Raw genomic sequence first — 12,952 nt, 5'->3', positions numbered from 1 at the left:
TTTGATTTCTTTAAGAAATATAAGCCTATTTAAAATGTCTCTCTTGTTGTGTGAGTTTTGGCAGATTTTGGCTTTCAAGGAATTGGTTCATTTCACCTGGTTACCAAAGTTTTTGAAATAGAGTTGTAGATAGTACTCCTTTATTATGCTTTTAGTATCCATGACCCATTTGTTCTTTAGAAATGTGTTGCTTAATCTTCATATGTTTTGGGATTTTCCATTTATTTTTCTGTTGTTGATTTCTTGTTTAACTCTATTGTGTTCTGAAAGCAAACATTGCATGATTTCTACTGCTTCACCTTTGTTAAGATGTGTTTTATGACACAGAATATACTCTATGTTGGTGAATGTTTCACGCAAACTGGAAAAGAATGTACATTTTTCTGTCTTTGGATGAAATAGTCTATAAATGTCAATTATACCCAGTTAATTGATGGTTTTGTTGAGCTCAACTATGTCCTTATTGATTTTCTGCATTTTGGATCTGTCCATTTCTGATAAAGGTCACCAGTCTACTTCTTGTCATTATTGCTGCTGTAATTGATATTGCTACTGCTAATCTCACTGTGGTCACTGCTGTTCTTGTGAGTGCATTATTCTAGCTTCAATATGAGGTTCCTTTTTTAAACTTGCTATTTTCATTTATTTATTTTTTTTTAATTTATGAGATTCCTTTTTATTTGGATATCTTGGATGGGTGTTGTCCCTTAAATTCTTACTGTCAGTTTTTTCTTTGAACTTGGGAGAGGGTTGATGAGGAGACAAGGTGAGGAGTTATTTGAATAGCTTCACCAGCTTTCACACTTAGAAGTGTTTCTCTCTTCTTTCAATGAAGAGCTAGTGCCAGGATAAGTAAGAGATATCTCTGCTTTTTCCCATATCACACCTTATTCACCTGTGACTTCTCTCAGAAGTAGGGGCAGTGACTACCTTTGTGACTCTTATTTCAAGTATCTTACTTTTGATGTCCTAAATAAAACATGACCTACAATTCTAAAGCAAATAAGTGTCTTATTCTTGAGGCAGACAAAAGATCCTTTTGTATGTAGCCCTTGCAAGTTAGCATCCTTATCCAAATTACGGGAATGTATGAAGTCCTCCAGAAAAACCCCCAATATCTCCTTTGACTTGGAAGAAGCAGGTCCAAAATGGTGACTGTATGTGTATCTTACATTTCCTCCAGAAAAGATATAACATTTTTTTTCCATTTTGGGGACCTGACTCTTAGCACTACCTTCCTCCCACCTTCATCTTCCCCCTACCTCAACCCAACTCCCACTTTTGTCCTCTTCCCATTTCTGCTCTCTCCACTCATCATCTTGAGATTCTTTTCCCTCTAGTTGCTGATACGAGCTAAAGTTACTTCTAACAACATGGGTGATGTGAAAAAAGATAAAGGACAGAACTTTTGTTATCTTTCTAAAGGTTCTGTTTATATTGCCTTGGAGAAGAGAAGTTGGCTTGAAGAGTGATGAGATAGGTAAATTCAAGAGTTTTCACAAAGCCGCCTCAGGTGTGGCTTTGCTTACCATTAGTTAGGCACACAGTGAGTATTCAACAAATATCTTGACTGACTGATAGTTTCCATCAGTTCCAGTTTTGATATAGTGGCGATAGTTTACTTCCTGGACCTTCTAGGGATGATCTTATCCGAGCTCTACCCATGTTCATATAGGTGTGAGAGCCAGGCCCTAGCAGAACATAAAGACCCTATGCTTTTAATTCTCTTATGCATGAGTAGGAGATCTAACCTTTTCATTTGGACTCCATTTGTTTATGTAAGGATTTCTATAATCCTAAGCCTTCATGCCACCCCAAAACACATTGGTTCCTTAATCACTAGTGGGAAATCTGTCTGTCTTTTTGTTCTACTTGCATGTAATCAGCTACTTATAAGTGTGAGAAAAATAACAGATATATGTGCCCTACAGGCTCAATTACATGGTTGGCATGCTCCCTTTACCAAAGCTCTCAATCATAAAACTGCGTTACTATGGTAGATCTTTGTCTACACTAGCATTGAAGGCTTTAATGGGGCTAGTAGGGCCCAAGATAATTTGGACTTTTCTCCTTTCATAATCCCTTGACATTTGCATTTACTCTTCCTATTATCATATATATGTATGACTACATAAAGAAGAACAGATTATGGTGAAACCCTATAGTGTGAAGAAAAGAAATCAAGATACAGAAATTGATTGTGTCTTGGTTTTCTATTTTTTAGGCAATATCCACTTAGAAAATATCAGGAAAAATAAACTCTCACTGAGAATAATAACATAAATTATAAAACTTTGGTCTGAATCTAATAAGAGAAGTATCTGAATTACGTGACAAACCCATAAAACTTTAAAGTTCTAAGTTAAAGGGTGGGAAACAATTTTATAAAGATATATTTTATATTAATCCATAAATTTAATGATATTCCCCCCAGAAGTCTCAGTGGAAAGAATCTGACAAATAATTCTGGTACCTTTCAGGAAGAGAAAATGTGTGGGAACAAAAAAGAAATTTTGAAAACAAACACTCATAAAGAGAAAAATATTATGAGAAATACAAAGCTATTATATTAAAAGTTTGGCACTGTAAAAGGAATAGATAATTAAATCAACAACATAAATGAGATTATAGTATAAGATTCATGTATAAATGGTAATTTAAGGTGTAATAAAGGAAAAATAGACTAATCAATAGATGGTTTTGAGATAATTGACTCTCTGAGACGGAATGTATTTTATTATATTTTACATAACAATATAAACAGAAAAAATAGACGAACAGTTCTATAATGTTACTGTAAAGAATACTTTTATAAGTAACTTACTAAAAATAGAGGGACATGAAAAGAAATGGACCCTAGAGATAGACCCTAGGGTCAATAATTTCCATCTCCTGAATGTCATGAAGATAACATATTTGTAATATATAAAATAACAGAAGTTGGGGCTCCTGGTGGCTCATTTGGTTAAATGACCAAGTCTTGCTTTTGGCTCAGGTCATGATCTCATGGTTTCATGACTTCAGGCCCCCATGTTGGGCTCTGTGCTGGTAGCATGGAGCCTGCTTGGGATTCTCTCTCTCTCTCTCTCTCTCTCTCTCCCCCCATCACTCTAGCCCACTCCCACTGTCTCTGTCTCTCTCAAAATAAATAAGTAAACTTTAAAAAACTAAAATAAAATAACAGATTGTTACTATCTGTCATACATAAAAGTCTTTCATAAATTTGTAAGAAGATAAACCCAATAGGAAATGGTTGGAGAAAATGTATGACAAAGTGATTTAGAGAAAAATGAATAAAAATGGTAAAACAATCATTTGAAGAGACATTTAACTTCACTAATACTCAAAAACATGCAAATTAAGACAAGGTACTGCTTATACTATTAAATTTGAAGAATCTGGGGTTAAATATTCAGTTTGGGGAAGGAACTGGAGAATCAGATACTTTTATGCACTGTGAGTATAAATGTAAACAATGATTACTTTTATTAAAGGCAGTTTGGCAGTATGTATTGACACCTACTCTCTGGTCCAGTATGTGACATATGGTAGGCATGCAATAAGTATTTGTTGACTTAATGCAGGATGACTTCTGTGACTGGAAAGAGCATGGACTTTGCTGTCAAACAAAACTGGATTTTATTCCTGGCTCTGACTTTATTTACTAAGTAAACTTCAAGCAATTTATTTAACTTCCTTATGCTCCAACTTCCTTTTCTAGAAAATGGAGATACTTCTTACTTTTTAGAGTTATGAGAAATGATGAAACAATACATGCAGTGTTTCATCCATGGCTGCCAAGCTGTAAATGTTGTATAAATGAAAGACTTTATTCTTTCCCACATGACTTTTCTGGCCACCCAAGAGAATTCTGTTTTTTCAGATAACTTTATCCAGGCCCTTTTACATTCTTCTTCCTCACCATCCAATCACCTCTCTATTTAAATTCAGCTTTTCCGGGGGCACCTAGGTGCCTCAGTCGGTTAAGTGCATCTGACTCTTGATTTTGGCTCAGGTCATGATCTCATGTTTCATGAGATTGTGCCCCTGGAAAAGCTGAATTTAATTTATTCATGCTCTGGTGCCCCCTTGAATCTAGACTGGCCTTATAACTCTTAAAACTTGCTTTTCATCAATAGAATGAGACAGAACTCACCCTGCATGGCTCCTGCATGAGCCTAGATCATACAAAACCTTGCAGCTTCTGCCTGGGATTCTTGAAATGTTAACTTTTGTGAAAGATAGCTGCCATGCAATAAGTCTGACTACTCTGAGATTATCATACTGCAAGGAAGCTCAGGGTAGCCACATAGAGAGGCTATGTGGAGAGACAGAACTGCCCACCCAGGCTCTAGCATGTTAGTGATTGAAGAAGCCATCTTAGACTTCTAGACCAGTTAGGCCTTCAGATGAATCCAGTCACAGATGCCATTTGCCTGCAATGAGAAAAGTGATCTAAAGTAAAAACTTTCCGTCTGAGTCATTCAAAAGTGAATAAGAACTTTTTTGTTTAAGACACCAAATTTTGGGGCCTCCAGAGAGAAAGGGTTGTAGGTAGACCCTGGAGTCAATAATTTCTATCACCTGATATTTATGACTTCATGGAATTCCCTCCCATTGAGTGACGGTGGGATCTGTGACTTGCTTCTAATCAAACAAATATGGTTAAGGTGATGAGATGTTTAGGTTATGTTTAAATAAGACTCCATTTTAGCTTACTGAAGTGAGAGGTTCTTCTTGCTGGCTTAATGAAGTAAGCAGTCATATTGAGGAAGCCCACAAAGCAAGGAACTGCAGGATATCTCTAGGGCTTGAGGTTAGCCTCTTCTGACAGCCAGAAAAAAGCCAGGGTTGTCAGTCACACATCACAAGTAAATGAATTCTGCCACCCATCTAATACACTTGGAAGCACTTTCTTCCCCTGTCAAATCCCCAGATGAGAACAGGGTCCAGTTGACACCTTGTCTGTAGTCAGTCATGTGAGACCCTGAGCATAGAACCCAGGCAAGCTGGTCCCAGACTCTTAATCACAGAAGCTGTGAGACAGTAAATGTGTATTGTTTTCAGCTGCTAAGTTTGTGGTACTTTGCTACACAGCAATAGAAAACTAGCATGTGGAGTGAGTGTATTTTGCCTGAGGAAGGGATGTGAATTGAGTGGCCCAAGGATGACCTGAAGTGGACAGCTTCCAAAGGGGGCCTTCATCAATTCCTTTTTGCATATTTATGCTGCTTCTCACATAAAGAGGTGAAATCTAACTCCCTTCCCTTGACTCTGAGCTGGGCTTACTCAGTTTTTTGCTTTGACCTATAGAATATGATAGAAGTGATATTCTGAGACTTCAAGGCCATCAAAATGAGTCTTGAGATTTCTTCCTAGGTCCTTTAGAACACTTACTCTTGCTGGACCTGACCCACTGTGTAAGTTGTCTACCATGCTGGAAGAACCATGTATAGAGATCATATAGAGAGGCCAGATATAGAGTTCTGTCCATCTGAACTTTCTGCCGATGTCAGCCTTCGAGCCTTCCCTGATAAGGCACCTTACTGTGAGTGAAGACTTTCAGACCCTTTAGACCATACTAGCCATCATCTCAACACCAGTGAGTGACCTCAGATGATATCATGAAGATCAGAAGGACTGCCCAGAAAGACCCTGCTCAAATTACTCACCCACAAAACCAATTGCAGTTTGTTGCATGCAGTAATCAGGCAGGATTTGGTTGGGTCCCTTCCCAGAAAGACAGAATACCATCAATACTAACTTGAAGATATATCCCATGGGAGGTGGGGGGAGGGGGAACTCAACAGTGGAACAATTATACCCATCACATCACCTTGGGTGGAGTTGCATTACTGGTCTGTGTCAATCCTTCACTGACAAGAAGAATGGAATTATGATGATTCAGATTAATCAACATGCTTGGTTCTCCTTTCCCTGAACACTTGCTGAATACTTTTTGTGTTTGAAGTCAAACCATAGTCTCTGCCATAATGATTAAGTGCTGCTATACTCATCGTGCCAAGACCACAGCTGATACTGATTTTGCCTCAACTATCTCCACTGCTTGCTGGCAGCTGAAGGTTCTGCCCCTGATAATACTTACTGCTCTTTAAGCTGATATTTTGAGGGCTTACACTTTGCTTTGAGAACTTGGGACAAATTACCACTGATCTTCATCTAAAGATTATTTAATGGTTTCATTTAGTATCACATCAATGGTGTGTCTTCCCACTAATGATTAGAACACAATGTGGGACAGAATCCAGATACTCTTTAGTCCTCCTTCTACCCTAGTATGAAGCATCCTTAAGGCTTGCCTTCCATAGATTGAAGGAATTTCCCTCTTGGTGGGAAGGAGGAGGGCATTTAAAAAAAATTCATTAGGATCAAAATTCTCTTTGCCATGGGACACCTGAGTGGCTCAGTCTGTTAAGCACCTTATTTTTGCTCAGGTTATGATCTCACAATTAGTGAGTTTGAGCCCTGCATTGGGCTCCATGCTGACAGCTTGGAGCCTGGAGGCTGCTTCTGATTCTGTGTCTCCCTCTCTTTCTGCTCCTCCCCTGATGGCTCCCTTCCTCCCTCCCCCTCCCCACCTCGCAAAATAAATAAATAAACATTAATTTTTTTAAAATTCTCTTTCCTGTTTCTCTAAGAAAATATAGCAAAATTTCTAATGCATAGGATTTGTGGTGCTTGCCTTTATAATCCTAGCATTCCTCTGTTACCTGTATATATTAGGCTCATAGCCAGGACCTTTACAAGTACTAGAAGGAAGATGGGAAGCCATTACTAGTTGAAATGGGCTCCATCTGAAAGAGTTAGACATTTATGACAGTATCTGGAATATGTTAAACATGTTAGTATAAAAGGGTAAAGTTTTTATTGAATTAGAATGCTTAGAATTAAAGGGCACCTGGGTAGCTCAGTTTGTTAAGCATCTGATTTTGGCTCAAGTCATGATCTTGTGGTTCGTGTGTTTAAGTCCCACGTTGGGCTCTATGCTGACAGCTCAGAGCCTGGAGCCTGCTTTGGATTCTGTGTTTCTCTCTTTTTCGCCCCTTCCCAACTCTCTCTCTCTCAAAAATAAATAAACATTAAAAAATGCTTGGAATTAGGGGTGCCTGGGTGGCTCAGTCGGTTGGGTGTCCGACTTCAGCTCAGGTCATGATCCCACAGTTCGTGGGCTTGAGCCCTGCGTCAGGCTCTGTCCTGACAGCTAGCTCAGAGCCTGGAGCCTGCTTCAGATTCTGTATTGCCCTCTCTCTCTGACTCTCCCCTGATCATGCTGTCTCTCTCTTTCACACACAAATAAAAAAATGTTTGGAATTAAAAATGGGAACTATATTTTAACCTTGAGACAATTTTGACATATTATAAGGATCAGACTAGAAGCCAGGAACTGGAAATTTTCCATGGGCAGTCAAAGGTGTTTTATTCCCTCATCTAATTGAAGGAATAATGTATTACTTCGTCTTTAGTGTTTTGTGTTATTGGAGATTCACTTTTTTTGAGCAAATCTTTAGGAAATATCATAGAATAGTGAGCACACATGTGTTCTCAAATCCAGAGAGGAGAATGCTGAAAATAGGAGCCAAGGAAGAATTAAAGCTTCACATACTTCCCCCCGGGTTTGATACCACTAATGGAAAAACAATGTTGTATGCATTGAGTGGAGATTCTATAGTTAGGCAGCACAGCAATGATCCCAAGGCTCTGATCCCTGGGATTTTGTGAATTAGGAAACTCAGATTACCAAAGTGGAAAACTTTCTCAATAAATAGCCCTTCTGGCTTGAAAACTATTCATTCAACTAAAAAAAATTGGAAATTAAAAATCAAAATAGGTAAAGGCAATGTGTTTAGGCACACATGCTCTACTAGAGATAGACATACATCCAGGATCCAGAGCTTATACTTCTAATGCTCATTTACCTGAAGACAAAGAGCTGTGTGATAGAAAATGACAAGAGTGAGGATATGATAAATACATGTCTTCAGTTATTTTGAATGCCTTTTACCTTTTCTAAAAACACAGTCCAAAAAACTTGCAATAGTGTGATTTCATCAGTAAAATGCAATAGTTCCAAAGTGAGGTGATGGATTTCAGGAAGTCCTTACAAGTTTCAGAGCTATCTTGTCACCTTCCAATTCTGTTTCTAAAACTCTGCTGCTTTTGCCATGAATTCTGAGGAAGGAGACTCACACAATTTAGTATTATTCCAAAGAGAAACATAATGAAACACAAAGATCATAAGTTGTCCTATCTCCAATAGAGTCGGATTTTATAAGATCTGACCTAAAAAGTCACTACTTCTATTCTGCTTGTTTCCTGAACTGGAAAACTGGTATAAATACTGAAGTGGCGGTAAAGTAAAAAGGAAATGGTCTCCACTTCTGCTTTGTATGTTTTCCCTACTACAGTGCTTCTCTCTCACTCATATTCACACACAAGTAACCATTTCATTAGTCTTTCAGCTTTAGTTACAAGCCCCGAGTCTGGATTTTGTGTCTAATCTCTATTGCTGTGTCAGCCAGCATGTAGAGTGGGACACAGACACTACCATTGATATTCCAAGCAGAAAAAGATTTAGTGTGAGAAATTTTGTTTACAAACTCTTTGCAAAAAAGCAAGTTTGGCATTTTTTAAAAAAAGTAAACAAACATACAACACAACAATTGGACTCTTGGGCAAAATTAAAACTATATTCATACAGAAAACTGTACATGAATGTTCATAGTAGCTTTATATGTAGCGACCCCAAAATGAAAACAGCCCACATATCCTTCAATAGGTAAATGGCAAAACAAACTACAGTACATCTATACCATGAAATAATTCTAATCATTGAGAACACCAAACAAACTATTGATATACATAACTTGGATACATCTCCAGGAGACTTAAACTGAGTGATAAAAGCCAATTCCCAATGATTACAAGCTGTATGATTCCACATATGATACTTTTTGAGATGACAAAACTTTGGAAGTGGAGGACAGATTAGTTTCCAGGGATTAGGGGTGGTGATGTAAAAGGGCAACATGAGGCATCCATGTCAGAACTATTCAGCATTTTGACTTTGGTGGTTGTCAAATAAAACAACATGTGTGATAAAAGGCTTTGTATAAACACATACACACTAACACAGACACGTGCACAAATGAGTATAACTGGGGAAGTCTGAATAAGACCAGTGAATTGTATAAATGTCAATATCCTGCTTGTAATAGTGCACTGTAATTTCTGAGGAGGTGATAAAGAGGGAAATTGGGTAAAGGGTAACACTGTGTTATTTCTTACAAATACATTCAAATTGTTTAATTATCTCAATAAAAACTTCAGTTAAAAACTTTTTTGTAAGTGGGGGGGCAGGGCACCTGAGTGGCTCAGTCAATTATGTGTCTGACTCTTGATTTTGGCTCAGATCATGATCTCGCAGTTCCTGGGTTTCAGCCTTATGCTTGGGATTCTCTCTCTCCCTCTTCCTCTGCCACCCCCCCCCAAATAAATAAATAAACTTAAAAAAAAAAACCAAACCACTTTTTTGTAAGGGATGGAGGAACAGAAGCCAGAGGGCCATAACTAGGCTGTTGATGTCAAGGGCATCCCACCATAGCTCCAAGCTAGAATTTAGGAAACTGCTGTTGCTGCCACCCCACTGGCTGTTGTTCTCATGAAGCTTGTGTGACTAGACCCAAACTTGGAGACTAGTTGTCAAAACTCTAGGTTAGTTTGGCCAGAAGTAGAAAAATGGCTTTTGTTTTACCTCCACCTACCAGACTGAGGAGGAATACATCTGATTCGTGGAACTCAATTTGCTTCCAAAACATCAGAAGCAAAATGATCTGAAAAATGTGGGTTTTAGCATTTAATTTTTTAAAATAGAATATGGAATGGGGATTGAGTCAATCATGATATCTACCATAACCAGCCACTAGCTATGTGACCTTAGGTAAGTTTATTAACCTTTCTGGTCCCCACTTTCTATCAAATAGAGATAATTATAAATGAGATATGGCATAGTGCTGGGCACACCTTATTACTCACTTAATACATGCTAGTCATTAATATTGGTTTTCTAACCTGATGTATGGTGAAAGAATATTACAAATGTTCCATAAGTTAAAAGCAAAGAACGATTAAAAAAGAAGAGATAATTTGGAGGTGAAAGCAGAGGCCTATTTTTGAATACTTCACATCTCCTCAATGTCAAGAAATAAAGATGTGAAAAAACTTGTTCAGCATAGTAAGTATTGAGTATTAAGTATATTTATTAAGCATATTATTAAGTATATCAAGTATACTTATTAAACATATTAAGTATTAAGTATAGAATGGTTGATCCTGTGAACTGAATTGTATCCTCCCAATATTCATATGGTGAAGCCCTAACTCACTATATGACGATATTTGAAGATGGGGGCCTTTGGGAGGTAATTACATCATGAGGGGAGAGATCTCATGATGAGATTATTTCCCTTGAGAGTACAGACAGTAGAGAGATGATGTCTCTTTCTTCACCATGTAAGGACAGAGCAAGAAGATGGTCCTTAATTATCCAGAGAGCTCTCACCAGGAACCAAAATCAGCCAGTGGATACCTCCTCTGAACTCAGAGATATTACCATTGGTCAAGTAGCACATTCTCCTCAGAGATTTGTTCTGAGTCAACAGGACCTGTTTTGGGGTTGAGTTGTGTTTCCCTGCCAAATTCATATGTTGAAGACAACTTCCCTGCCAATACTTTGGCCTATGACTTTATTTAGAAATAGGGTCACAGCAGAGGTAGTTAAGCTAACATGAGGTCATATTGAGTAGGCCCTAATCCAATATGAGTGGTGTCCTTTATAAGAAGAGAAAATTTAGACAGACACATGTACAGGGAGAATGCTACATGAACATGAAGATGGCCTACAAAAGCCAAAAAGAGAGGCTGAAGAGGAAACTAACCCTGACAATCCCTGATTTGGGATTTTCAGAATTGTGAGGAAGTAAATTTCTGTTGTTTAGGCCCAATCTATGGTACTTTGTTGTAGCAACCCTAGCAAACCAATATACAGCCCTACTGCCTCTCATCAGAGAAGATTTCTAGGGAATTATCCTTGATTTTTAAACCTTCCACTGTGTCTCAGAACTACAATTTCCCTCAATATTTTGTAATTATTTTATTTATAGGACATACAATGTCATCAATTTTCTATGGGTCTTCTATTGTCATACTCCTACTGTCATGCTAGGAAAGGCAAATGTCCAGTATTCAGTGATGTGATAGGAGGTCTCACAGCTGCAGGAAAAACTTGGTATGTCCTCTGTGAGTAACCATTTTTTTTTCAGCAATTTTGGGGAAAATGTTAAATAATGTATTTGGAAGCATATTTATATTAAAACAAACATAAGTTTTTAAGATAATTTAGTAAATCAAAGACATTTCTTGCTTATAGTGAGTTCCCCTAAATGAAAGTGTTCACTATTCTGTGCATCAGGGCCTCTTCATTAACCATTCAAGAGGCAGCCTTCTGCTACTGCATGTAATACCATATTCAGTCATTCTCTGTATAGAATGGATAGATAAGAGACAAAATGTGAAACCAAAGACAAGTCTATCTATAAAGCTAAGGAGTATTTCTGAGGAACCTAGGGGACAAGCAGATTTTTATTTTATTTTATTAAAAAATTTTTTTAATGTTTTATTTCTGAGAGAGAGAGAGACAGACAGACAGACAGACAGCATGAGCAGGGGAGGGTCAGAGAGAGAAGGAGACACAGAAGCTGAAGCAGGCTCCAGGCTCTGAGCTGTCAGCACAGAGCCCGACGTGGGGCTTGAATCGATGAATGGTGAGATCATGACCTGAGCCGAAGTCCAACGCTTAACCGACTGAGCCACCCAGGTGCCCCTCAGATTTTTATTTTAAACCTGAGTTTTTCTGATTTGGGGATTTGAGGTCTGTAATAATTTGCATGATAGATTGGGCACTCTCCTAGTCACTCATTTTATGATTTGAAGTGAATATCTGAGGTGATTTACTGTGGAGAGGAATAAGTGCAGATAAGCAGAGTGGGGACAGAGAAGTTTTTGTCTCTTCTGTGGATTCCAGTCAACTGCCTAGGAACACACCTGCTGCCCTCCCAGTGTATGAGTCACCTCTGCTCTTCTCTGCCCAAGGTGTGGGTGCCTCGTGGAAGCCAATTCAGTAGACATCAAGCTAGGACCTCACCTTGCATTTGAATGATTATTTTTTGAAATTGGCCATGTCTAGGTTTATAGGATCTTGCAGTCTTTTCAACATTTCTTTAAGCTTCACATGAGTGAGGCCAGACTTTCTTGTACTCTGCCAGTCCTCTGAACTAGAATACTTTGAATCCAGTTACTTGGAACCTCGTGCCTGGTTCCAAGCTTCATGGAAATATAAGAGCCAGAAAGCCAGGCTACAGGTGAGGTTGGTCTTAACTCACATCTGTGACACCATTTAGGGTCCTTGTAACGCTAGTGTCCTTCAGGACACATAAAACCAAAGTCATCAAAAGGCACTGCAACAGGTTTCCATAAATTATTTATTAAAGCAAATGGCCCCAGGCCCTGTGACGCCTAGATTTGGAATTCAAGGCTTTCTCCTGACTTAAAGATCAGTCCATACTTCCCCTCAGCATCCTCAGGTACTCTTAGCAGCCTTACGAGATTCAGAGGGGCGGAAGACAGGAGATAGGGGTTCCAAAGAGGGTAAGATGGTGAAGTCTAGGCCGCTGACGGCCCAACCCCTCCACACCAGGCCCTGCCAAGGGACTGGCCTGGCGTAAAGACCGGGTAACAGTTCCCTTCCTGAAGTTGCGTATCAACCCCGGTTGAGGCGACACAGCCTGGTTGCACGCCCGCCCCTCCAGCGCCCCACCCAACCCCTCCCAGCCCGCACGGCCATCAGAGGAGGGGGCGTGGCGTGGCGCGGCGGCCG

Source organism: Crocuta crocuta, unplaced genomic scaffold (assembly GCF_008692635.1).
Source record: "Crocuta crocuta isolate KB4526 unplaced genomic scaffold, BGI_CrCroc_1.0 scaffold24, whole genome shotgun sequence".
Taxonomy (NCBI): Eukaryota; Metazoa; Chordata; class Mammalia; order Carnivora; family Hyaenidae; genus Crocuta; species Crocuta crocuta.
The sequence above is the reverse complement of the archived record's forward strand: the minus strand, read 5'-3'. Positions refer to the sequence as shown.